Genomic DNA, 27,323 nt, shown 5'->3' on the forward strand with positions numbered 1-27,323 from the left:
TACAGTGGAAATGACCACCTTGTGCTTTTGTCCTGAGTCATAGATTAAACCACTGTCAAATCTAAGAATTCATGGAATATAAAAATGGCAAATAGAAGAAAGCAGCTTTGATCTTGCCCTATCATGAGATTTACTCTCACAGTTTACAACTGGATGAAATACATAATGGAAGTATTGACAAAATATCTCAGTTTAAATGCATGGTCAGATTAATAGACTCAGTTATCTGCTTCATCAAGAACTATGAGTCAAGATTTGACATCATCACTTCTCATATGTATCCAAAAGAATGAAAAAGAGTTTCTAAGCAGATGAGATTTTAAAATGGGTAAATTTTGCCTTCAATGAACTCTTCCCTGCTTCCCCTTCCTTTGCATGGGTTATTTGTCTTTTTCCTTCCTATTGTCCCTTTTGTGAAATGATTGTCTTTATGCATAGGAGGACTCTCCACTATCTTTTCTGGTAATGGTCCCATCTTTGTGGCCCTGAAGGCATGCACATAGTTCAGGCCAAACCAGTCATAACCCTATCCCTCTATAGTACAGCGATTAGGCTAGGCTGTGGGCACATGAAACAAGTGGCCCTATTACAATCCTTCAACAACTTTTTTTTTTTTTCAATTTGAAGCTAAAGAGGAAGATTCTTTGCTTGTGTGTTAACAGCTGTTAGGGTATGAGTGCAAAGGTACCTACAGCCATGGAGAAAACAGGTCAACAATCAGCAATAGTAGAGTGATGCTATAATAGAGACATTAAAATGTACAGAATAAATCTTGGCAATATTCAAGACCTTAGTCCCTGGTGGTTCCTGAAACCAATTCTGCCTCTGGCCATCCTATGAATTTGTTTTATAGTAAATAAATATGTCCTCACTTCTTGGGAAATAAACTCTGGTATCAGCTCTGACATGTAAGGAGCTTGGGAGACATATTCCCATCATGACAAGAAAAAGCTGGGGAAACTGATAATCAGTTATTTTCTTGAAAATCCTGAGGGCCACAGACTTTGGGATACCCACATTTCCATGAGGGTTACTTCCAAGAACACCACTAGATGCTCACGATGCAGATGTAGATCACCAAAAGATCTACTCATGGCTCTGGCAGGGGTAGGGGAAAAGTAGTCATTATAAAATTCACCCAGAGCCTTCCCCACAACAAAGATCTACTCTCACAGAAAAAAAGACTTTGCTAGAGGTTTATCTGAGTAAGGGAAAGGGCATTCTTCTAGTTATGGTCCCTCAAGTCTTCTTGTCTTACTTGGGGGTGGAGGGAAATATACTCAGCAGGGGTCAGACTTTCAAGGAAATAGATTGAAAATGCTATAGGCAGGGAAAGGAAAAAGAGGTGTGTGGGAGGGGGTGGGGAGTTATACTACTGTAGAAACACTGGTGAAGGTCAAAACCTCAAGATTCAGGCCCACTAAAACACCAAGATTTTTTTTTTTTTTTTAAGATTCATTTATTCATTCATGAGAGATGCAGAGAGAGAGAGGTAGAGCCACAGGCAGAGGGAGAAGCAGGCTCCCCACAGGAGCCCAATGCAGGACTCAGTCCCGGGTCCCAGGATCATGACCTGAGCCAAAGGCAACCACCCAACCACTGAGCCACCTAAGTGTCCCAAACACCAAGATTTAATCAGATTATAATCCTTCCTTTTCTCTACCCCTAGCATTATACCTTCAAGGCCTCCATATAACCACAAAGGGTTATGGCAGAAAGAACTACAAGATACAGACTATGTAAGGAAGTATACTTGAGAAAACCCAAAATCTAGAGGGGAGACAAAAACAAGAATACTAGAGGAATTTGAAGCTTCTGCCACCCATAGCTACAACAAACATTCAACATAGTCCCAGCCAAATTACCATAAATCCTTATTGATAAAGGATTTTATCTTTATCTCAATTCCATTATGTGATAAAACAAATGCTTGCTTTCAACAAAAAAATTACAAGGCACACCAAAGGCAACAAAAAAGATAGTCTGAAGAGACAAAGCAGTTGTTAGAAATAGGCTCAGATATGACAGAGATGTAGGAATTGGTAGAGGGGATATTTAAAGTAACTATGATTGGGCAGCTTGGGTGGCTCAGTGGCTTAGCACCATCTTTGGCACAGGGTATGATCCTGGAGACCCAGGATGGAGTCCCACGTTGGGTTCCCTGCATGGGGCCTGCTTCTCCCTCTGCCTGTGTCTCTGCCTCTGTGAGTGTGTGTGTCTCTGTGTGTGTCTCTCATGAATAAATAAATAAAATCTTTAAAAATAATAATAATAAAGTAACTATGATTAATATAATATGACCTTTCATGGAAATTATAGAAAATGTGCAAGAAGTGGGTAGCATAGATTGAAACTCTAAGAGATCAATAGAAAATGCTAGAAATAAAAAACAATCAGAAATGAAGAATGTCTTCAGTGGGTTCATTAGTAGATGACCCATTTGAGGTTATAATTCATGAATTTTAAGCTAAGTCAACAGAAACCAAATTGAAAGGAATAGAGAAAAAATAACAGAAAAACAAAAAGAATAGAACGTCCAAGAACTTTGGGCAATTTCAGAAAGCATAAAAAACATGTAATTGGGATATCACAAGAAGAATAAGAGAGGGAGTAGAAGAAATATTTGAATATAATGGCTGAGAAATGTTCAAAATTAACAACAAACACCAGACCACGTATCTCAGAAGTTAAGAAAACACCAAAGAGGAAAATGCCAAAAAACCACACCTAGGTATATCATATTTGAACTGCAGAAAACAGAAAAGAGAAAATCTTGAAAGAAGCCAGGGGAACAAAACATCTTACTTGTAAAAGAATAAAGGTAAGAATTAAAACATACTCCTTGTTAGGAATCATTTAGGAATGTGAAGTGGAATATTAACTGTAAAAGAGGCCCTTTAACCAACAACTGACAGTTTTATACCCAACAAAATTAATCCTTCAAAAATAAAGACGATAGAGACTTTCTTAGACAAACAAAAATTGAGGGTATTTATCACCAGCAGACCTGCCCTGAAAGAAATATTTTTTTTAAATTCAGATAAAAAGAAACTAAGTGTCAAAAACTTGGATCTCTATAAAGAAAGGAAGAACTTATGGAATACTAAAACTAAAGCAAAATCTTGTATTTTTCTTACTCTTATCTAAAAGATTACTGTTTAAAGAAAGAATGGTACCATTGTTTTAGTGAGTATAGCCTTTGGTTCAATGAAATGAATGACAACAATGTCACTCAGGACAAGAGGGTTTGTTTGGGAATACCATGTGATAAGATATCTGAACTGCAAAAAAAAAAAAAAAGTATTATTTGAAAGTGAACTTAGATTAATTTAAATATATAAATATAATTTATATATTTTAATGGATACAGAGCTTCAGTTTGGGAACATGCAAAAGTTCTGGAGATAGTTGGTGATGGTGGTTACTCTGCATTGTGGATATACTTAATATCCCACTGAACTTTACACCTAAAATAATTAAAATGGTAAATTTTGTTATGTATGATTTATGAAAATTAAAAAGTATAAAATGTAGATTTTAAACTCTAGGCCATCACTAAAAATGCTTTTTTAAAAATATAATTGACCTTCTAAATGATTAATAAAATGGAATCATAAAATGCTCAGTTAAAACTAGGGAAGGTAGAAAAACAGGAGAGAAAGTATCAAAGAACAAATACAATGAATAAACAATAGTTACATACAGAGTAGAAATTATATCAATGATCATTTTAAATGTGAATGGTCTAAATACACCAATTAAAAGACAGAGACTGTTAGAGTGGATTAAAACAAACAAACAAAAAAACCAGATCCAACTGTATGTTGTCTACAAGAAATCCATTTATGCTATAAAGACTTAAATAGGTTAAAGGTAAAGGAATATACCATGCTAATAGTAATTTTTTAAAAGCTTAAATTGCTATATTAATTTTGAGCAAAGCAGATTTTGGAACAAGAAAGATTATCAGGGACAAAGAGGGGTGTTATATAAGATGAAGGATTCAGTTCTCCAAGCAAACATAACAATTCTCACTGTGTATGTATGTAACCAGAGTGTCAAAATACATGAAGCAAAAACAGATAGAACTGAAAGGAGAAATAGACAATTCCATTATCATAGTGGAGACTTCAACATTCTTCTGTCAGAAATTGATAGGTCAAGCAGGCTGAAAATCAGTAAGGATATAGATGACCTGAATAGCACTATCAGTCAACTTGATCTAATTGACATATATAGAATGCTCCATTCAACAACAGCAGTATTCACATTCTATCCAGACTTACATGGAACTTTCATTAAGAAAAACCACACTCTGGACTGTAATATACACCTGAACAAATTTACACAAATTATATAAAGTATGTTCTCAGACCACAGTGGAAATAAACTACAGGGGATCCCTGGGTGGCTCAGTGGTTTAGCACCTTCCTTCGGCCCAGGGCATGATACTGGGGTCCCCGGATCGAGTCTTGCATCGGGCTCCCTGCATGGAGCCTGCTTCTCCCTCTGCCTGTATCTCTGCCTCTCTCTTTCTCTCTGAAAACAAAAGAAAAAAGAAAAAAAAGAAATAAACTACAAATCCAATAATAGAAGCTTAACTGGGGAATTCCAAAGGGTCTTAAAATTAAACAACACACTTCAAAAATAACATGCACCTCAAAGAAAAAGTATCAAGAAAAATGTAAAAATATTTTGAACTAGATGAAAATGAAAATACAACCTGCCAAATTATAGATGCAGCATAGCAGAAGTTTAAGAGAAAGCTACAGCATAAAATACATATATTAGAAAAAAGAAAGATCTATAATGAATAATCAATCTATAATCAATAATAAATCCATATATGTAATCAATATATATATTATAACAGAAGAAAGCTCATAATCAATAATCAATAATAAGCTTCCACCTTAGGGAATTGAGAAAGAAGAATAATTATTCCTAAACAAGCAGAAGAAAAGAAATAATAAAAATTAGAGGAAAAATCTATACATTGAAAATAATAGAGAAAATTAACAAAAGCCAAAGCTGGTTCTTTGAAAAGATAGTATCTTAAGATCAGATTATTTTATGTTACTTGCAATCAAAAGCTCTCATTAACCTATATCACAGTTATCTCTAGCTTATAAATGTTTATCAGTTTTTCCCTTTCCACCTGCTGCTCTCTGCCCTTTGCAGAGGACGTTTTTCTAATAAACAGATTTACACTAAGGCATTCATGAAATAATATGTTAATCATCCTAGGACTACCGTCCATTGTTGTATTAGCAGCACCTGGTATGATGAAGGTGCTCAATAAATACTGGTTTCAAGGATAGGTAAATTACAGACATTTTAAACAGGAACTACCAGAAGTGATACGATCATCTTTAAGGCTAGGAATTTGGAAACTGCAGAGTCTATATTGGGGAAGCTGCATGTGACAAATGTCCTTCAACACAGATTACATATATTGGGTCACCTCCTGAGACCAGCTCTCCAAAATTAGATTTGCAGGCTCATCTTTGTGATTAATATTTGCTCTTTCATTCTAGTTCCAGGCTGGAGATGACATTTAATATCATCTGTGGTAAGCAAATGGATAATACACTTGCCAACTAAGTCTGTTCAAGCCAGGATCGTATGTATGAGAACAAGAAGGACATAGTTAGCCTTTACTCATCTAGTACACCACTGCAAACAGGAAAAAAAAAAAAAAAAAAAGTCTACTGGCCAGGGAGAGTGCTGCTGCTATTTTAAGTAGAGATGGTCAGCTTTAATTAGTGTTAGAGGCCCATCGAAATTATGAAATTTAGCTCAGAAAGCCCCAGTGGTCTATTCCTTTATTCTGTCTAATGGTGTGACCTTATTACTGGTCTTAGATGCTTTTTTGTCATTGTTTGTTTAATTGGATATATAAATGGTAAATCTGTTCTATTATAGAAATGGTTCACAATAAGTTCTCTTTATAGGTAGATCAACTTAGAAAATTGGCTATCAAACCCAGGGCCCATCTGTGTTCTTTAAATGGTAATCATAGAGTATCTGGTGGTATTAATTAATGAAGATGGCATTAACATAGGAGAGCAACAAATATTTCCCTTAAAATGGTATCCTTCCTGAGCTTTTGTTCTCCCTGTTACCAAATAATTTCAGAGTCTTTGAAAAGTTCTTTGTCTTTAACTATTAACAGTAGAGGGTGAAATATAAGAAATAATTCCCTACTATATGAACTGCTAATTGCTACAATTAAAGTTTACAAAGGTTTTAAAAATGTGAAATGCTATATTGTCAAAATTGCATTTATAATAAAAAATCCACACTGCTGTTTTATCATGCCTTTGGTAAAATATTTAAAATTGCAAGAAATCTCATTTTTATTTTTATTTTTTTAGTTATTCATGAGAGACACACAGAGAGGCAGAGACATAGGTAGAGGGAGAAGCAGGCTCCCTGTGAGGAGCCTGATGTGGGGATTTGATCCCAGGACTCTGGGATCATGACCTGAGCCAAAGGCAGTGCTCAAACATTGAGCCACCCAGGTGCCCTGAAATCTCATTTTTAGTTTAGAAAATAGATAGCTGACATTTATTAATTAACTCCTATGTGCAAAGTACTCAGAGTACTCTTAATTTTCATGACAGTGCTATAAGGTAAGTACTATTGCCTCAATTTAACATATGTGTTCATCTATTTTAAGCATTAAGTTCCTTGTCTAAGGTAGCAAGCCGAGATCAAATCTAGGTGTACTAAAAGTCATTCCATTTTAAATACAGTGCTTCTACAGAACTTCAGTTTCAGTGAACGTATGTTTATTAAGCCGTTACTATGTGCTAGGCCCCAATTTCAATACTGTGGTTACAGCAATTAATAGCACAGAGACCTTGCACCAGTGCTTATATTCTTTTTTTCCTAATGTTTTATCTAAATTCCATTAATTAACATATACTATATCATTAATTTCAGAGGTAGAATTCAGTGATTCATCAGTTGCACACAACACTGATTCTCATTACTTCAAGTGCCCTTCCTAATGCCCGTCACCCTGTTACCCGACTCCCCTTCCTCCCTCCCCTCCAGCAACCCTCGGTTTGTTTTCTTATGGTTTGCCTCCCTCCCTCCCTGTTTCCATCTTATTTTATTTTCCTTCCTTTCCCCTATGTTCATTTGTTGTTTCTTAAATTCCACATATGAATGAAATCATATGATATTTGTCTTTCTCTGACTGATTTATTTTGCCTGGCGTAATAGCCTCTAGTTTCATCCACATTGTTGCAATGGCAAGATTTCCTTCTTTTTGATGGCTGAGTAATAATCCTGTGTGTGTGTGTGTGTCTGTGTGTGCATAATGTTATTTAGCCATCAAAAAGAATGTTCTGGGGCACCTGGGTGGCTCAATCAGTTAAGTACATGCCTCTGGCTCAGGCTCAGGTCATGATCCCAGGGTCCTGGGATCAAGCGCCATGTTAGGCTCCCTGCTAAACAGGGAGCCTGCTTCACCCTCTCCACCCACCCCCCGCCCCACTCATGCTCTCCCTCTCTCTCAAATAAATAAATGAAATCTTAAAAAAAAAAGAATATTCTATTGTTTATATATATAAAAGAATATTCCATTGTGTATGTACATATATATATATATGTATATATATCACTATGTATATATATCACATCTTCTGTATCCATTCATCTGTCGATGGACATCTGGGCTCTTTCCATATTTTGGCTACTGTGGACATTCTTACAGTGTTGGTGAGAATGCAAACTGGCACAGCCACTCTGGAAAACAGTATGGAGTTTCCTCAAAATGTTAAAAATAGAGCTATCCTACCACCCAGCAATCACACTACTAGGTATTTATCCAAAGGATAGAAACAGTTATTAGAAGGGGTACATAGCAGCAATGCTCACGTAGCCCAGTGCTTATATTCTAATGGAGATTTTTTTAATTACCCGATGAGCAATTCAGGAGACCAGAGGAGCAAGAAGCTCTGAGAGTTAAGTACATAAAGGAGAGACTATTTACATTGCATTGTTCTTCTCTCTTCCCCAGAGAACTGTTCTTTTTTCATGTGGCACAAAATTTAGGGAAGTTACATATAAGAAAAGGCAAAGGAGTTAAAAAGTCCATTTCCATTTAGTAACCAGAAATGAGGAGTATAAGCAGCTAAATGGTTTCCCTTAGCTGGTCTCATCCCACTGCCAGTGTGAATTTGAACTCTTTCATTAATGTCGTATCTGTTAATAGATAAGTCTTGGTTTTTGTGGTATAGAAAAATTTGTAGTGTGAAATTTTGAGAAATAGTTTGGAGATTCTCTGTCTCTGCAAAACGGATATGTTCCATCACTAAATTGGAATAATTGCTGGGTTTTTGCAATTTCCAGAAAATATAACTTAATGGATAAAATTTTCTCAATTTTAAGCTTTTCTTTGCCAAAATTTTTCTGCTTTTCTGCACCTGCTACTGCTCATCTGCTGGTGAGTGGTAGCTGATAACAAATCAAATGAATAAGTAGCAAGCAAAAGTTAATGCAAACAGCCAATCACTCTTAATTCAACAGCATGTTTTTTATGGATGTGTGTTTGTGGTTATGATTTTATATTGTGACATACAATAGAGCCATATTTTCTGCCTGAAATTGTTCCTAGAATTAAATGTATCAATATTTCGTAGTGTTCTATGAAGCATATAATAACTTTCAAGCGTTCTGTCATTATGAACTTTTTTAAAAAGATCATGAAAGTATTGTTTTTGTGGATCGTAAGACAGATATGAAAATCACACCCTCTGGCATATATACCCTAATAACTCCCAACCTCAGCTTAGTCAAACTGCCAGGAGAAGGAGGGGCAGAGTTGGGCCTCTCATCTTACATTCCTAGCACTATCTATATGGTGAAATCATGACAGAGTACTGAGCCCTCCCAAAAGAGGAGAAATGGTTCCAGTAGGGTGCTCATTGGGCCATATTTTCCTAGTGAGCAGGTTCCTAGCTTGGACTATTAAATAAATGCTATAGACTTTAAGCTAAAAACAGACTTAATACTGAAGGCTGAGAAGTCCAAGATCAAGGTGCCAGCTGATTCAGTCCCTGGCGAGGCCCTGCTTCCTGGCTTGTAGACAGCTGTCTCTTCTTGTTGTGCCCTCAAGTTGCAGACAGATAGAAAGTTCACTACTCTCTTCTTATAAAGACATAAATTCAATCATGATGACCTTACTTTTGTGACCTCATCTAACCCTAATTATCTCCCAAAGGACCCATCCCTAAATGCCATCATGTTGGGGTTAGGGCTTCAACAAATGAATCTGAGGCCATATGCATTTCAAACCATAGCAGCACAATACCTGTACCTTGTCAGGAATGCAATGATGCCCCACTTTACTCTTCAATTTCTGTCCCCATTCTGTAAGGGCACTCTTCCCACCCCCTTTTTAACTTCTTCCTTATGATAAAGATCAGAAGCTTAAATCCAAGGGTTAGGACAGATGCTCATGTTCCAATTTAGTTGTACCAAAAAGGTCACCCATTGGAATTTAGTGTTGCCACATGACTGCTAAGCTCTTACCTTATACCCCATTCTATGAATTATTCTTCCTCAGATACACGCTTCTTGCATTGACAGCCTAAAAAGAAAGAGGTAGCAAGGCAAGACACAGCTCCCATTCACTTTCTTCCCTACCAGAGTATATTACATAATTATGCACCAAGCTGTGACCTCTGACCTCAATACAGCTGTTTCTGTGTTCTATCTAGTAAACATACATACTAATTATTCAGTTCAGTAGGCTCCTTGGTCCCCTATATTATTTGAACTTTCTAGGTCATTTAGTATGATGGGCCACTCCCTCTGTTAAACATTTGCTCCTTTTTAAATTTCCAACACAACCTTATCCCTAGCATCTTCCTAGTTTTATGACAACTAGCATTTGTTTCCTGATTCCTCTTTATATTCCCTTTTAAGGCATTGCCCATAACTCCTATCTCTGCTCACACCTTGTACTCATCCTCTGTGCTCTTATCCAGCCCCATGCATTCATCTGTTACCTGTACACTAGTGATTCCCAACCACTTAAACAGCCCAGGTCCTTCCTTGGAGCTCCAGGGCACTTTTCCCATTTACCCACTAGTTGTCCCTAACTAGATGTCCCACAGATACTCTAAAGTGAACTCTCCCCAAATGGAACCTTTCGATAATTTACTTACCTTCCCCTAGATTCCTTCTCCTACACTCTCAATTATGATGATGATGATTTTAATGAAGATAAAGGAAGAGAAGAAGAAAGCAAATTAATATAAATACTGTCCTCTAGTGCAGTTCTAAGTGCTTTTTGTATGTTAAATCAGTGAGTCCTTGCATCAGTTCTAAAGCGTAAATGATATTACTACATTCATTTTGAAGATAAAGAAATGGAGACAGAGAGAAACTTGTCCAAATTTACTTAGTCAGTACTGGCAGTGTCAGGATTCAAACCCAGGGAGAGTGGCTCTCAATACTACCTTGAATACTATTTCTCCCTATCTCAAGATACAATACTACCACCCATCTAGTCACCTGAGGATGAACATGATACCTCTCTCTTCCTTAAAATACCATCAGCCACCCCCAGGCATCTTAATTACATGCTTAGCAGAGAGGGTAGTGGAGAAAGGAGAGAAAAGCCTTTCCATTGTGCTGGAGTTCTACATTGGTAAATCTATGAACGAGCATTAAAAATCGCTCATAATTTTTTAAAAAGCTCGTATCCTGGTCTGGGATTTCATGTCCTATTTCTGAATATTGTTCAAACATTTATTCTACACAGCATGACTGATATAGGAAATGACATTAAAATAATGCTTCGGTTAACAGAGTAGAATACAGAATGTGTGCTTAGGTAAAATGAGTTGAATTATTCTCCTTCCAAGGAGCATTTTTCCTTAGCACAGAACACAGAAAAAAGGATGGGGCCCTTTGGCAGGATCTTCAAATTCCATCACAGGTAGGCTCAGTACAGTAGGATTATAACATAAATAATTTTTAAAAAGGGTAACATGAATAATATTGCCTTATTAATGTTTTTTGGTCCATGGATAATGGATTTTAGGAGGAGCTTATTTTGAACTAAAATGTCCTCTTCATGAAGAGTGTTCAGTATACACCATAGTTTTCAAGCCTGAATATTGAGAGCATGTTATAGATGTTGATTCTGCTAAGTAAATGTTATAGATAGGGAGGCAGGATTTTAATAGAGACTATTTCATAAAGTTTTCCCCCAATATTTGAGGAACATAAACTAACATAACTGTTCTCTCTTATAACTTGAGCTGGTTCCATCCAAGAAATATTTGTTAAACAAAGATGCTCTATCAGGTACCAAGGTACCAGGTACAAACACAGCAGTAGTGGGACAGACATGAACTTTGCCCTCAAAACGCTGGAAGACAGAGTTAAAAGGGATAAAAAGGGAAGCAGAAAAATCAAATAATTGTAAGTCATGAAAGGATATATGAGGGAAACAAAAAGCAAGCCTTATATATAACATAATTCACAGGATCTCTCTAAGAGCAATCAAGGAAGGCTTCTCTGAGGAGACAATAGACAAACTGGATCCTGAAGGTTGAAGAGATATGTTAACATTCATCCCCCCACATCCATCCACCGTACCTCCTGCCCTGGGAGGGGGATGAAATACTTCTCTTCTCTTTGCTCTATTCCCTTCCATGTTTATCTTCCTGATTCCATTTGTTGTACATAATACATTTCCTAGCAATAGATAAAGTAATTCCAAAACCTTAAGCCAAGCTCTGTTCACCAAAGTGCTCTTGCCACTGCTCTCAAAGTGCTAGGTCCCAATTAAAAAAAAAATGGATAAAAATCTCAATAGACATTTCTCCAAAGAAGATATAAAAATGGCCACCGGGCACATGAAAGGATATTTTGCCTCATTAACTATCAGGGAAGGGCAAATCAAAAGCACAATGAAATACCACTTCACACCCACTAGTATGGCTTTAATCAAAAAGACATGTATTTTTTCTCCATGACATTCCTTTACCTTTAAAGACAACTCTTTCTGTCTTTGTTCAGGAGGAAATCACTGTACAAAACTGGGTCTCTTAATGGCAGTGTTGGCAAAATCCTAGCTCTAACATTTAAACACAGTCTCTTTCCACATCTGGAAAAAATAAATAGCCCTTTCACTGACTTTACCCTAAAGTGATTTTTATCTTTCTCCCTCTCTCTCTTTCTCTCCCCCTCTCCCACCCTCTCACATACACAAACACATACACACAAGTGCTACAGGTAATCATTTCATGTACTTTAGAACACAAATCCAGTGTGAGTAGTGCCCATGATAGAATGAGCTATGGAAAAGTTTAAGTGATCTCTTCATTTACATAGCATTCTTAAACAACTGTATCAGTCAGAACTCTGTTATTTCAAGTGACAGAAACCCAACTCAAACCAGGTGTGTGAAGAAATAGAAAAAGTGAAATATATTAGCCTATCTATCTGGGGCATCCAAGGGTGGCTTTCACTCCTGGCTTCAGGGACTCAGAGTATGAGTACTCTCCAACACACTCTCCATGTGGTATGTGGCCCTGTTTTTCTCTGGACACTCACTATGGGCTCTCCTGCCTTAGGCAGGCTCTTAATACTTGATGAGAAAGGTGAGTTCGGGTAACCCTGGCCTGCATGTTCACAAATTATGGCCAAAAACCAAGAACAAGGTGTCTCTCTGACTAATTTAGTGAAGTCTGGACATAGAATCTGATTGGTCTGGCTTTTGGTCACATGCTTGTTCCTGAGCCAGTCACCATTTCAAAAGGAGAAGTACACCAACTAGCTTAGCCTGGTCCATGTGTCCACTACAGTCACAGTTTAGGGGTTGAAGTGAGGAACTATGGATGACAGCCCCACGAAACCCACATGTGCTGGTGGAGGAGTTTCACAAAGGAAAAGAGATTCTGTAAGTAGAAGAGAAATCTAAATACCTGCTGAACAGACAAAACCCAATCCCAGTGCAGTGCCCATCAGGTGCAGAATGTTCTACCCCTAAGTTCTGGAGCAGAACCAGGGATACCCACCCTCTGAGAGGGCTGAACAACCTGGACTCCAGTGCCATCTACCTGGGACCACCACCCTGAAGGTGCCCCCATTGCTCTTTTTCAGTCTCTACTACATTTTATCATGTATTCTCTCTTTCCCTTCTGGAATCATTTCTCATCACAGGAGAATGGCAGACGCTTGATGAACTGCAATGCAAATGGGAAGCATCAGCCATGCTGCCATTTAAGAACAACTAAATTAGATATCACAATACACTCCATCAAACATTTTAAATGGTGCAATGAAATGAGAGGTTTATGGTTCCAAAAGCACTGATGATACATCTATACTTGTTTCAAATTGTTTTATGCAAAGAGTTTGTAATACCAGCTGCCATGTTGTATGAACTGCTCCCTTTTTATCTTTGACCCAAGTAGCTCAATCAAAGTTTCATTCTAATATGAACAATGACTTGCTGCCTGCCAAGTTAGTTGGGTAAGCTTTGAAAAGTACAGGTTTCTTTGGGTCCAAAAAATGCTTTGTCAGTCTAGTTGAAGAGACAAGGTCTTTAAATTATCCCTAAGGTCTAGATGCATAGGAAAATGTCAACTGTTTCTTCAAGTCAGACTTAAATATCTAAATCTTACTAGTTAAGTGCAGAGGTAGTTTTGGTTTTTAAAAATGAGCTCAGTTGGGGAAGCCCTGGTGGCTCAGTGGTTTAAGCACCACCTCCATCCTGGAGACCTGGGATCGAGTCCTACGTCAGGCTCCCTGCATGGAGCCTGCTTCTCCCTCTGCCTGTGTCTCTGCCTCTCTCTCTCTCTCTCTCTCTCTCTCCCCCTCTCTGTGGCTCTCATGAATAAATAAATAAAGTCTTAAAAAAATGAGCTCAGTGTCTTGATTAACTATAAGCTGTAGTACAGTGAGCCTGGCTGGTATCAGGAGTCAAGGAAAACAACCGTGCTAAGATGTATGTGATAGTAGGAGCCACATAGCAAATGTTTATTGAGGGCCTGGTGTTTCCATTGTGCTCACAAAGAGGCATTTTACAAGTAAATTTGGTAAAGGAAGGGCCATTCTGAATTGTCTATCTACAGGCCTGAGTGCTGTTGGAAGAAATGAGGAAACAGGAAAACCAGTCTCCATCATGGAGAACTTTTTACTGCTATTAGTAGCCAAAAGACTGAGACATAAGAATAGTTTGAAGAAGCTACAAATGCAAGGCCTCAGGGGCTGTGCCAGAAGATACTGGCCATACTGAACCACTTTCAGCCAATCCCTACTCATTATCACCTCCAGGACTTTGCATGTATTGTTCCCTCTGCTTGAAATGCTTACCTTCTCTTACTTCTTACCGCCTCCAGCCCCCGTGTCCTTCCAAGGCCCTTCATCTTGGTATCTACTCATCATTTAGGTATTGCTTATATTTTTCCCCACTTTATATGTCTTCCTTAATTTTCCTCAACTCTCCTCTCCTAGCATCCCATTGCTAACATTTGTGACACTACATCTTATAACACAATTTTATAACACTACATTCTGTTGAATTTGCCTTTTGTATTCAGCAAGTGAGCCTTAGTTTCCATAACATACAAACACAAAAATTTTAATGATTATAAGAGTACAAGTTTTCTTTCTGTATTAAGCAACAGTCCATTGAACCTTAACAGTGCAGGAGTAGCTTAAGGCTAGTTATTAAACTAGTCAGCTCGAAAGTGACACACATTACATCTTTTGCATTGTATTGGCAAGAACTTGTTCTGTGGCTCAATTTGGACACAGAGAGGGGTGTGAAATATCCCTGACTAGACAACTACTTACTGGCAACAGTGCTACTCCATGGAAGAGGGACATATATCTTTCGTTAACTGACCATCTCGGCCACCCCTATGTTCTTTGTCTTCCCCCTGAAAGTAGGGGCTATGTCTCTATCTCTATCTCCTAGACATGTTCATGAAATTAATGATTAGGCAATTATCTATCTACCTATATCCATATATGTATATATAGATATATTTATCAATATAGATCAGTAAATTTAATATTTGTAGATCAGAGACAACACTGAGAATATGTCATATAAATGTATAAATTTTCTCCAGAAAAAAATGCAAATTTATGAAATTTTATCTGTAATTTCATATCTTACACGTCATAATATCACCTGTCCTCATTTAGATTGAAGCAAGACCCAGATGACAATCAAGCTTACTCATTAAAATCTCTATGGGGGCCTTGGGCTCCATGTTAAGAATTATGGTGTAGGATACATAGTATATCTGAACAAATTCTTTGCACCTTTGGTTGGTTGGTTGGACACTTACTTGCTTGGTTCGATCATAGGTTTTTAACCCTGGGAAATCCCACACAATTAAGCATTCCCTCCTCTATGTTCCCACAGCATTTCCTACATTCCGCTATCAGTACCTGATATATTTAGAAGGTAATCTCCCACTTAAGTTGATTAACTCATGTTCAGCACCTCAAAGTACCTATATAGTACACTGCACCGAATATATCTTGAAAGGAATGAACTGGATCAGTTGAGTGTCATCACTCTACAACATATGTTTTAAGGTAAATAAGCTGAACATCTGCCCTAAAGGGAAAACCTAGCGTAGCCCAGGAGTGACTGAAGGGACAGTTACATACCAGAGTGACTAATGCCCAGCTACAGGGGGAAGGCGGGCTCCATCTGGAAAACAGATGGAATGTTCCCTTTTAGTTCTAAACATAAATTAAATTTCACTATCTGCCAAAATGGAAAGTTAACAATGATTTTGAGCATTTTTTTCCTCCTTAAAGAAGAAAAAAAAAAAAAAGCCATTTGTTTATGAACTAAAACTTTGTGACAAATTTTGCTCCATATTGTGATTATAACACCTAATTTCCTAATTAAACATGCTAATTGTGAGTTACCTCGCATGACTACAAAGCACAGAAGTATAATTATCTAATAAAAAAGCTTTTATGAAACTTTTGTGGGAAAGAGGGCTGGTTGAGGAGACAGCTGCTTAGTAAGAACAGGAGCAGTGCCACCTAGGGGCCCGCTATGTCTGAACTGCCAGTGGGTAACAATTACAATTTGGCTCCGAAAAATCCTTTCTGTAACTAGGGGCATGGTAGCAAAGCCACTGCATGGTGGAAAAGGAAGAACTTCTTGTGGACAAACAGGATTCTGCTCACTTCCAGGGTGAGACTGGAGCAGGTGAAAATCTATGTGGTGTTCATTCTCATGGGATTGTTTCCAATACCACCCCCTAGTCCACATTCACAACTCCTCCTATCATGACCCGTCTCAGGAGGGTCTTAATGACTCCACTTTCCTGGGCTTTTATGAAGCAGAATCACAAGCGGAAGCACATGAGAGGCGAGTGACAAGTGGTGGAGTGGATCTCCAGAATAAACAACTGAGAGAAAAGGTGTAAGTAAGAATAGTGGATGTAGAGCCATTCAGCTCAGATTTAAGAGGGTTTGCTGACTTGGTGTAGGAATGAGTTGGACAATGCAGGAAGGAACTTGGGAGGAGCTTTGCTGATCTGTGTGAATGGGATTCCTTTAAAGTTTTTCAGAAGGCACAAGTAAGGATTGTGATTTAAAAAAAAAAAAAAAACCTTCAATGGCAGTTCTGTGCTTTTTAGATAGTATGCATGTGTGTGTGTCTGTGTGTCTGTATAAATTCCAGCTGTTCTTTTCATAAATCATCATTATTACCACAATTAATACAACCACAATTATTTCCATGTCCTGGATGACCTCAGATTCAAGCATCGCTTTCTGTTGTCTTAGCTCTTTTGGTTTGTCTTTTTTTTCCCCTCAACTCACCACCATCAAATCAATCAAGTGGGCCTTTGTCTTTCTACTCAGTAATCTAAAGTTCAAGGCAAGTAAACACTTAAAGCATACAAAAGAAATTGATAGAAAGATTGAACTATGTCATATCAATGGACTGAGCTAAAGCCACTATAATGTCCCATAATTATGTTCCTGTTACTCCCTGCAAGATGCTGTGTAATCCTCTCATCAAACAATGCATTAAAAATATTATCTATGAGCAAAACTATTGGGTTTGATTGGTTTTCCCATTGATGTTATATATATATAAATGAAGCTGTAACTCTTTAGCCATAAATTAAGTTGTACCATGTTGAAGTGACAGTAGATTTCATGGCGAGGTATGGAAAAGACACTTTGATGGTTCCTTGTCAAGATTTGGCTCCTGGTTCTTCTCTCCTTGAGGCAAGAGACCAGTTAGGCTTGATGTTTCCCAAAGTAGACTGGAGTGATAGCATGGTCTCATTTACTTACTGTGAGAATTGATAGAGAAGAGTATTTATTTTTCCAGAGTGGAATACAGCAAAAATTTCCCAAACTCTCACATAACGCAGCAATGAAGGTAACACAAGAGAACAAATAAAATCAACAGCTACGTAGGGCATTTTTTGGTGGCAAAACCTGACCAGAAACAATTTCTTCAGAGAGAATAGATAGGCCTATGTCCGGAAAAATCCATTTCATAGATCAGAAAGAAAGGTTTTGAAGTGAAGGCTATACAATATAGAAGTATACAATATATTCATGATAGCATAGTACCTAGCTCACAGTAGACAATCCATGAAGATTTGTTGAATGAAATTTTCTTTTACATAAACAGAAGTCCCTATTGGTGGTAGTTGGGTTAGATTTTTTCCAAGCTCTGTGCTTATTTTGATGAATTCCATTTATAATTCCCAAGTTTTATGGAAGAGGGGGAAGTGTTTCCTTAGATGCCATGATGTGGAAAGCATTCCTGGGTTTTGATTTTTACATTCATTTTCAAAAGATTTTTATTTCAGGATAATTTTAGTCTTAGAAAAAAAGTTGAAAAAGTAGTATGGAGAGTTTCCACGTACCCTTTACTTGGCTTCCCCTTATTTTAACCTCTTTAAAAAAAAATAGAAAAATGATGAAAGCTAGGAAATTATCCTTCTCTACTGTTAGCTAAACTGCAGAACTTATTCCCATTTCATCAGTTTTCCACAAACAATTTTTTTCTGTTTCAACCTCCGGTCTACAATCCCAAATCACTTAGTTGTCATGTTCCCTTAGTCTTCTCTGATCTATGACAATTTATGTCTTTCTTTGCATTGACACTTTTGAAGAGTACCAGTCAGCTATTTTGTAGAAAATCCCTTTATTTGTGTTTGTGTAATGTTTTGTCATTATTAAATTGGGGATAGGCATTATTGGAAAAGATACCATAGAAGTGATATGCCTTTCTCTGTGTCAAATCAGGGGGTCTGATATTATATCCGCATGATGCCATATGATATTGATAGGTATTACAGGTGATGTTAACTTCAGTCACTTGTCTAAGATTATCTTCCCAAATTCTCTACTGTAAAGTTACTTTTTTCCCTTTGTACTTAATAAATATTTGGGGGAAATTCTTTAAGACCACGCAAATACTCTCTTTCTGCTTAAACTTTTGCCCACCAATTTTGACATCCCTCAGTGGATCTTGCCAGAGGCAATTATTATTGTCATGTTCGAAAGATGATTTTCTATTTAATTTCATTTGTATTTATTAATTGAAACTTTTCTGGAAAGAAGAGTTGTCATTTTCCCTTCATTTATGTATATGAGTATGAGCTCATGGATATTTATTTTATTCTTTGGGTTGTCATCCAATAGTGTCATTTATATATCCCCATTCTTCTTATTCTGCTTTGGTTTTTGAGCACTTCTTCACTCTCTGGCACTCCAAGATGCTCCAGGATCATCATGTATTTTCCTTGCCCCTGCCTTGAAGTCAACAAAATCACCAAAGAGCCCTTGGTTGGCATTATCAGAGGCTGATGTTCAGAATGATGCTACTGAAGTGTCACAAATTCTTTGTTTTTAACATTGTCCTTGCCGGATCAGAATTTAAGGAAGTCTCTAACCCTAATGTTTATTACCATCACATTAGGTGATGTGATGGTAATAAAAGGTGGTGTCTTGGAGATACTTAGGTCATGAGAGGGGAGCCCCTATGGATGGGATTAGTGCTCTTATAAAAGGGAGGATCCTAGAGAGTTCCCTCATTTCTTCTGCCATGTAAAGAAAGACACAGCTAGAAAGCAGCAGCTATGAACTAGGAAGTGAGACCTCACCAGACACCACATCTGCTAGCATCTTGATCTTGAGCTTCCCAGACTTGAGAGCTACAAGAACTAAATGTTTATTGTTTAAACCCCCCAGGCTATAATATGTTGGCTAGCAGCCCAAACCAACCGAGATAGTCTCCCATTCCAGCCACTCCCATCCACCCAAAAGACAAAAACACCAACTCTCAGCCCTAAACACACACAACAAATTGACACATAGTCCTGTTTTTCGTTAAGAGTGGTAATTTTTTTAAATTCATAATCATTATCACATAAGCAATAACCAGGAAGATTAGTTGCCAGCCTTAATCCTGGGACAGAGCCCTGGAAAATAGTCACTAACAACCCTTTGCTGCTAGGTCTTGAGAAGATACTGGGAATGTGGCAGGTGTAAGGGCAGCCATGGGAATGGCCACAGCAGCTTGAAGCCCAGGGTCAAGAACTCAGGACAAAAACAATATCTAACCAGCAGGACTGTTTCTGTATTTTAAGCACTGGTAGAGCCATTGTGATAATGCGCTTTATAATAAAAAATATATATCTGGTCTTTGTCCCCATTTCTGACTAAGTTCATGAAACCATTTGAATTTCCAAAGTGATGAAAACAGTGAAGATGTACTGAGGTGGCTTTGGGAAAGAACCTAAAAATGGAGGTTAGTTTCCAGTGCACTCAACATTGTTGTTGGAGGGCTGGAACTTTCATTGCCACCCTCAACCTCCAGGGAGGAGACAGGGCTGGAGTTTGAATCAGTTACCGATAGCCAAGGATTTAATCAATTATGACTATGTTATGAAGCCTCCATAAAAACCCAAAGAACATAGTTCCATGAGCTTCTAGGTTGAGGAACATGTGGAGCTTTGGGAAGAGGGCATGCTCAAGGAGGGCATGGAAGCTCCATGCCCTTTCCCCTTACCTCATTCTGTGCATCTTCCATTTGGCTGTTCAGAATAATATCCTTTTATAAAAACAAGCAAACTAGTAAGTAAAATGTTTCTCTGAGTTCTGTGAGCCACTCTAGCAAATTAATCAAACATAAGGAGGGAGTCATAGGAACCTGCAGTCTATAGCCAGTCAATCAGAAGACCAGGTAACAACCTGGACTTGAGATTGGTGTATCAGGTGTATTTGTGTATGTGTCTGTATCTGTGTCTGTTTGTTGTGAAGGAGGGTGGATTTGCTTGTAGGACTGAGCCCTTAACCTGTCAAATCTGACTTTCTTTCTAGGCAGATAGTGTCAGAATTAAGTTGAATAGTAGGACACCCAACTGGTGTCAGAGAATCAACTGGATGTACAGGAAAACCCTCTCTCCCACTGGAATAGGATAACCAAATTATCAGCCATACATGTACATAGCAGCTGAATATCATCCTTCTTTTTTAGTACCTTGTAGAGCCAGTTCTCTAACAACTGGATGCTAATCCAGTTGATCAGTGATACTATGTATGAATCAATGTAACCTTTTAGCTGAGAGCCAGGACTCTGAAGTCAGCTTGACCTTCATTTGAATCCCATTTCTGCTGCACACCATCTGGTAATCCTAGTCAAGTTATTTGACCTCTCTGAGCCTCTGTTCACTCAGTAGTAAAGGATAATGAGAGCACCTACCTCATAGCATTGTGTGCATGATAGAATCCATACGAAATATTCATCATGGTGCCTGGCACAGAGCATGTTCAGCAAATGTTAACACTGTTACTGCCACTGCTATTATTATAGGTAATAATAATAGTAATAATGATAACATAATGTTATCCATCGTTTGGTCTATCATCAAGTTTTTGTTTTTTTCTATCCTCCACAGAATAAGAAAACATTTAGAGAATTGTGTATATTCCCAGCAAAAGTGGATAGACTCAGCTTTTGTCAAAGTAATGCTGCAGCGATGAGATGGAGAATTCTACTTCCAGTTATTAATTACCCCACATATTCCACAGAACTGATAAAGTTTTCACGGAATGGTAAGATAATGACATTTTGCTTTACTTTGTCTTTATGAAGCCAGAAACAGTAATTGCACAGGAGAAATTCGATTTCTGTTGGCATGATTAGGTAGCTTATTAATTAGTTCTAATGCTATAAATACCTTGGGCACCATTTTAATGTTTGCGCCACCTGTAATTTTATGCATAGGATACTAGAGGCAAAATAATCTTAATGATAATTTAGTTCCATAGACTTGCTTTGCACAAAAGAAAATTGAAACTCAGAAAAGTAAAGTGACTTTCCCAAGGTCACACAGCTAGACAGTATGTCTAACTCAGGATCTCAGTGCCTTCTGTCAGACACAAAATACCATTCTGCAGATAATTAATTATATTTGGGTCATAAAAGTGAAAATTTTGTCCTAATGACTAATCTCTAGCTAGTTTTTGTTGTATCCCATGATTTTAAGCTGGAAGCATCTTAAGAGGTAAGCAGAGAAAGATTCATAACAGTGGTAACACTATTCTTTCAGTTCCCCTCCCCCAAGTTAACTCATTGTATCATCAACAAAGTCCTGTGGTCACTGGACTTAAGTTTCTGGATCTAGATTTGGAATGATGAACTCTTCTTATGACAATCAAGGAGGACTTTAGAGAAAACATGGTATGTTAGCTCAGGCTGCTATAACAGAATGTCATAGACTATGGGGCTTCAACAGTAAGCGTTTATCTTGCATAGCTCTGGAGGCTGGAAATCCAAAATCAAGGTGCCAGAATGCTCGGTTCTGGGTGAAGGCCTTCTTCCTGGTTTACAAATGCCTATCTTCTTCCCATTGTATTCTTATATGGTAGAAAGCAGAAGGAGAGGAAGCGAGCAAGCTCTTTTCTCTTCTTATTAAGGATACTGATCCCAATCATGAGGGCTTCACCCTCATGACCTAATGACCTCCCCAAAGGCCCAACCTCCTAATAGTATTGTATTGGGAGTTAAAATTTTTTAAAAGACGTATTTATTTATTTTAGAGAAAGAGAGATCCTGAGGGAGGGAGAGCCCAAGGAAAGAGCAAATCTCAAGCTGACTCCTTGATAAACATGGAGCCAGACACTGGGCTCGATCCCATAACCCTTGATCCCACAACCCTGAGATCATGACCTTAACAGAAACCAAGAGTCAGACGCTTAACCAACTGAGCCACCCATGTGCCCTAGGAGTTAGAATTTTAACACATGTATTTAGGGGAGACACAAACATTCAGTCCATAACATGTGGCAGCTAAGCTGGGACTTGAAGGATAAGTTGAATATTACCCATTGGACTAGAGAAAAAGAGGAAGACATTCTAGGTAAAGGAAATAGCATGAACAAAGACAAGTGACATATCAGGGTATTAATTAACAAGCTTCCTCTTGTGCCTTGTTTTTTAATATATTAAATACTGCATGGGAGGGAAAGAATGATAAAGGTATTCTTATTGGTTGTGGAATTTCAAGGGCTTATCAAACAGTTAATGAGCAAAGATTGTGTACATTTTGTGGTTACAACTTTAACTAATAGGCAGAAGGGGAATTTGGATTTATCTTCTAGTGTCCATAAAACAGTATTGTAGTACTGTAATTATTAACATAATCATTAAAAAACAGCTTAGTTAAATTTAAGAAAACTTAGACATAGGAAGACAGTGTCTTCATTGAAGTAACTCAAGTCCCGATAAAGCAAGCTTTCTAAATTGACTTTGATGCTTTGAAATAAAATTCTTAGAGCACCAATTACAGGGGTGTCTGGAAAGCAATTATTATCAGCCATCACTGGTTTCCACGAATTCTAATTTAATTACATCTTCTCTGTTTAAAATATAGTGCTATACTGTAAGTTACAGCAATGGAAAACGAGCTGAGGTTACTGACAAAAAAAAATTTTATACTGAAGGTAATTAGTCTTGATCATAACTGCTTCCAAAAGAGACATAGTATTATGAACTCATTAATTTCAAGTGGTCACTGCTGCAAAGGAATTTTAATTTTCAGAATTGGGAGAATCATAATCCCTGAGTGAAATGGATCTAGAATTTAAGGGACAGAGATTGAGCATCTCTTTGCCCTCCTGGTCTGCTCATTGCCTTCCAGGGATCTTTTTAGTCAGGATCCCTTATTTCAAGCAAAATTAAATTGACAGAGTTGTTTCATTGATTGTGAATATTTAACAATTGCATGTGGCAAAAATTGTGAATTCACTTTTCACATTTATAATGCTGGGGAACAAAAGTGGATATGTACTTCCCTGGCAGAGAACCAAGCCATATTGACTTTTTTCAGAAAAGGCTTTAACCATCATTCTCCAGCTCATTGCCTATCTGTGGCACTAAAATTTCTCCTGTTTCTATATCCACCATCTCCCTGGATGGTTATAAAGAATCCTTGCATTTTCTGCGTGGAAAGAGTCCTTTTGATCACAAGCCCTCTAATCTGTTTTATAGCTGGGGATATTGAGAGGTATGGTCATTAAATGGACTTCTCAAGGTTACCAACATGCCATGCAGAGCAAAGACCAGCTTCCAGTTTACCTGCCTTGCAGTTCCACTGAGGCAGAAAATATTCTGTGGGAATGAAATCTGCATTTTTTTCCTTCACCTGTAAAGTGGAATTAATCTCCACCTGTTCCCCACCATTTTTAAAAAACTTTGGTTAGTCAAAGTTTCTGAGTCCCCATAAAAGTGTTTCATATCTTTGACGTAAATATTCCTTTAAGAAAAAAAATTTAAGTGCACACATATGGACCCAATTGATGCCAGACCTCCCAGGTCAGAATGTATCACACTGAAGTTTTAAAATATTGCTCTTCACCAGTGGTTCTCAGGTAGAATAAATGGGTGTTTTGTGCTTTGTTGCTTCTTATACTGAAAGGCACAGACATAACAGAATGATTAAAAACAAGAAAGTAAAATCAATGTAATAAAGATGTCTTAGCAGAGGAAAGACTGTACAGGACACTGAGGTTAATGAAACTTGCAAAGACAGAGGACATGGCAAATTCTGAGCTTCCTGGTAGCCACTGCAAAAAGGGAAATGCAGTGTGCTACGGTGCTCTCATAACCTGACAGCAGTACAAAGGAGTACTGGCTTTTTCTTAAGCATGAAGTTCTATGAGAATGTAATGAGGTAACATTAAATTCACTTACAACTTTTAAAAGATGGAGAAAGATTGTTTGCATGGTTATTCTAGCACTTGTCAAGTGTGTAGGCTAAAGCAGTAGGACTCTGGCCCCTACATAACTCTTGGTCTCATCTCATTGTACATCATAGGGAAACAAAAGCAGTAGAGGCAGAAAAGGACAATTTTGGAGGAATAACACAGCATACCTGGATTTGCCTGCATCTGGTAGATAAAGATTTCCATGTAAAGCAGTTGCCCAGCACAAGGAGTTTGGCAGCTGCCACACCAGCCTCAAAGCTAATGATTCCTATAGGGACTCAGTTAGGGCATCTTTGCATTGGATGCACTGCAATTCACCAATGTCACAACGCTGAGAACACAATCTTAAAGAGACCCAACCAATCATATGCTTTGGAGAATTCTAGGAGAATTTGAGTTTTAGGTCACTGTAGGAGTTTACTGCAGCACCCCTTAAATTACCAATTTCAAATGTGTCAGCATAAAAATTGAGCTGCTGCTCCCTTTGGCTAAAAATTGTATGAGTTGAGTGGTGTTCTGTCAAAATATTTCTTAGAACATTTCTTGAGGCTATAAAACAAAACAAAACAAAATCACTTATCTCCAGGTCAGTAACTCTCCAGAGAGCCATAAAAATATTTTTTTTGTTTATGTAAAGGGTAAAAAATTGTTAAAAAAAAAAAAAACACAAAACCTGGCCTACAGATTTTATCTGACTCCTTTTGAGTGGTGTAATGGAACTCTAAAATATAGAAAGATTGCTCTTCTAAGGAAAAGGCTATCAAAAGCAATGCAAATAATCTATTTTAGAAATATTTTGTTGAATGAGAGGATTAAGACTTATTTCACTCTTTAATAGTGAGTAGCTATATGTTTTCCAATCTTGTTTGTAAACCCTGAATCTATCACACCACAGATGTTATTGGACATATCAGGCATAACATCTCCCAGGAGGAGACAGCCTCAGAGGCAGCAGGCAGTTCTTTTTGAGCTGCCAAGTGCTCTGGAAAAAAGAAATGTTGCTTTACCAAGGAGATTTCACTATGGCCATGACTCATATTGCTAATTGCTCAAGTGCCCAATTAGTAGGTCATACTTGAAATCACCCAATTCAAAGCGGAATTCCTAAGAGATTATTTCTCTTTTGCAAATTTGACGCTCAAATTAAAGAAGAGAAATTACAAGTCTCCGTGCCTCTCCTTTCTTTACTGATCTTTAGAAGGACTTTACTCCTCTGTTTTTCCATCTCAGCTGGAGAAGAGTAATGTCAGTCTTAACTTGAAGAACTAAAGATTTCTTCACTGGAAATTGATATATGAAATCTAGGACTAAATTCTGCTACTTCACTCAGAGTTGGACTGAACAAAGGATTGGATGGTTAAATTCTGACAGCTCTCAGAACCTTTGGGAGTCAAGTAGAAAGAAAGTGGTGTCCATATACCAAGGAAGAATGGAGCTTAAGACCTAGACTTCCCCTCCCACCCTTACCTCATAAATCACCTGCTACCCCACATGTTGTCCCAGACATGAGCTTTGTGCTCTTAGACAGCTCCCATCACTTCTCTATTAGAGATCCTTCTGTCATTCTCTGACTCTTATAAAACAGTGTAAAGTTATGTAAGGGGTGTAAAATGTATTCCCAAGTCACACAGGAAAGTGCAGATTCTCAAGGAGATAACATTATCTTCTTTATCAAGAGAGTCCTGACACCATTCTCATGTGTTGATTTCTGGACACTAAAAAAATGTATCCCACCAACCCACTGTTACTTGAAAACATTAAACTTATGGTAGGATAGAAGGAAAATGAAATGCATAGAGGTCAGAAGAATGGAAAGAGAAGTTAAGGCACACAGAAAATAAGAAAAAAATAGCATAAATGCTATGACCTCTTTGTACCTTCAAACTCAAGTTTCCTACACTATTTGTTGGACACCAGTTTCTTTATTACAGGACTTTCTGGAGTTGTTAACATATATAACATATCTCTTAAAGATAGGTAGTAGGCCTAGCATGCCACCAAACATTTTTACAGTTTCTGCAGGTCATTTCCTTGCTACTTTTCCTATCAGAAATCTGAGATCTGTAGCTCTTCAGATAGTTAATAAAGTATCTCAGAGGACTAACCTTGAGACATTACATCCTTGATGTTCTCTGCTCTGAAGGACTGTGGATAAGTGAAACCTGTAACTAAGGGAGAAAAAAAGAGCAGCCAGTCACAGCTCCATTGACTAAATCAATGTTCATATCCATCACCCAAATGAAACTTCAATCTGATTTGAGAACTTTGTGATTTCTTCCTTTTTTTTTTTTGAGATTTATTTGAGAGAGAGAGAGAGAGAGAGAACACAGCATGGGGAGAGGCAGAGTGGGAGGCAGAGAGAGAATCCTCAAGCAGTCTCCCTGCTGAGTGCAAAGCCCCATGCAGGGCTCTATTCCAGGACCCTGAGATCATGACCTGAGCCAAAATCAAAATTGAGTCACCCAGGCACCCCCAGATTTATGATTTCATATTTAAAACAAATAATCTGTATTATAATCAGTCAATGATATTTGGTTCTGAGCCAATCATCATTGGTTCCTTATCATAAAAGGCTATTTCAAATGATTTCCAAATCAGTAGGCATTTGAAATCTTTCCTCCATCCACTCTGCATTGATAGAGCACAATGCTTAAACTCAATAATTATGAAAAGTAAATGTCATAAGTTTATTATATGCACACAGATGTGATTTCAAGGATATCTGCTCCATGGGCCTCCCATGCTTTTATTCTTGACATAAGTAACTTCCCCAAAGCTCTGTTCTCAAGAGCAATTATGGGACTCTAAGGCTCTTGTGCCAGTGAAGATGACAGGAGGTCAAAGTGGTCAGACCACGTGGAAAAGGGGAGTTTAAGAGTTCATCATACTTTCTAAGTGAGATTGAGTGATGGTCATCAATACAGTGTTATTGAGAAAAACTGTATCAGGCAGACCAAATGGAACAATCCTTTAAACAAGAAGAAATTGTTTGCAGGTACAAAGAAGCATGAAATAGAATTCTGCTAATGAGTATCCATTACAAGCTAAATACATAATCAAATTATTTAGGT

The 27,323-nt window shown here is 37.8% G+C and overlaps 1 long non-coding RNA gene across 1 annotated transcript in view; it reads left to right on the plus strand.

Annotated features, from left to right (window-relative positions):
* LOC144291186 (uncharacterized) overlaps positions 1 to 27,323 on the plus strand; it is a 225,481-nt gene that overhangs the window by 191,230 nt on the left and 6,928 nt on the right. The window contains exon 2 of the long non-coding RNA XR_013358515.1: positions 20,943 to 21,099. This is a non-coding gene — a long non-coding RNA (uncharacterized LOC144291186). The remainder of the gene's footprint in view (positions 1 to 20,942; positions 21,100 to 27,323) is intronic.

The sequence above is a fragment of the Canis aureus genome, chromosome 19, assembly GCF_053574225.1.
Source record: "Canis aureus isolate CA01 chromosome 19, VMU_Caureus_v.1.0, whole genome shotgun sequence".
Classification (NCBI taxonomy): domain Eukaryota; kingdom Metazoa; phylum Chordata; class Mammalia; order Carnivora; family Canidae; genus Canis; species Canis aureus.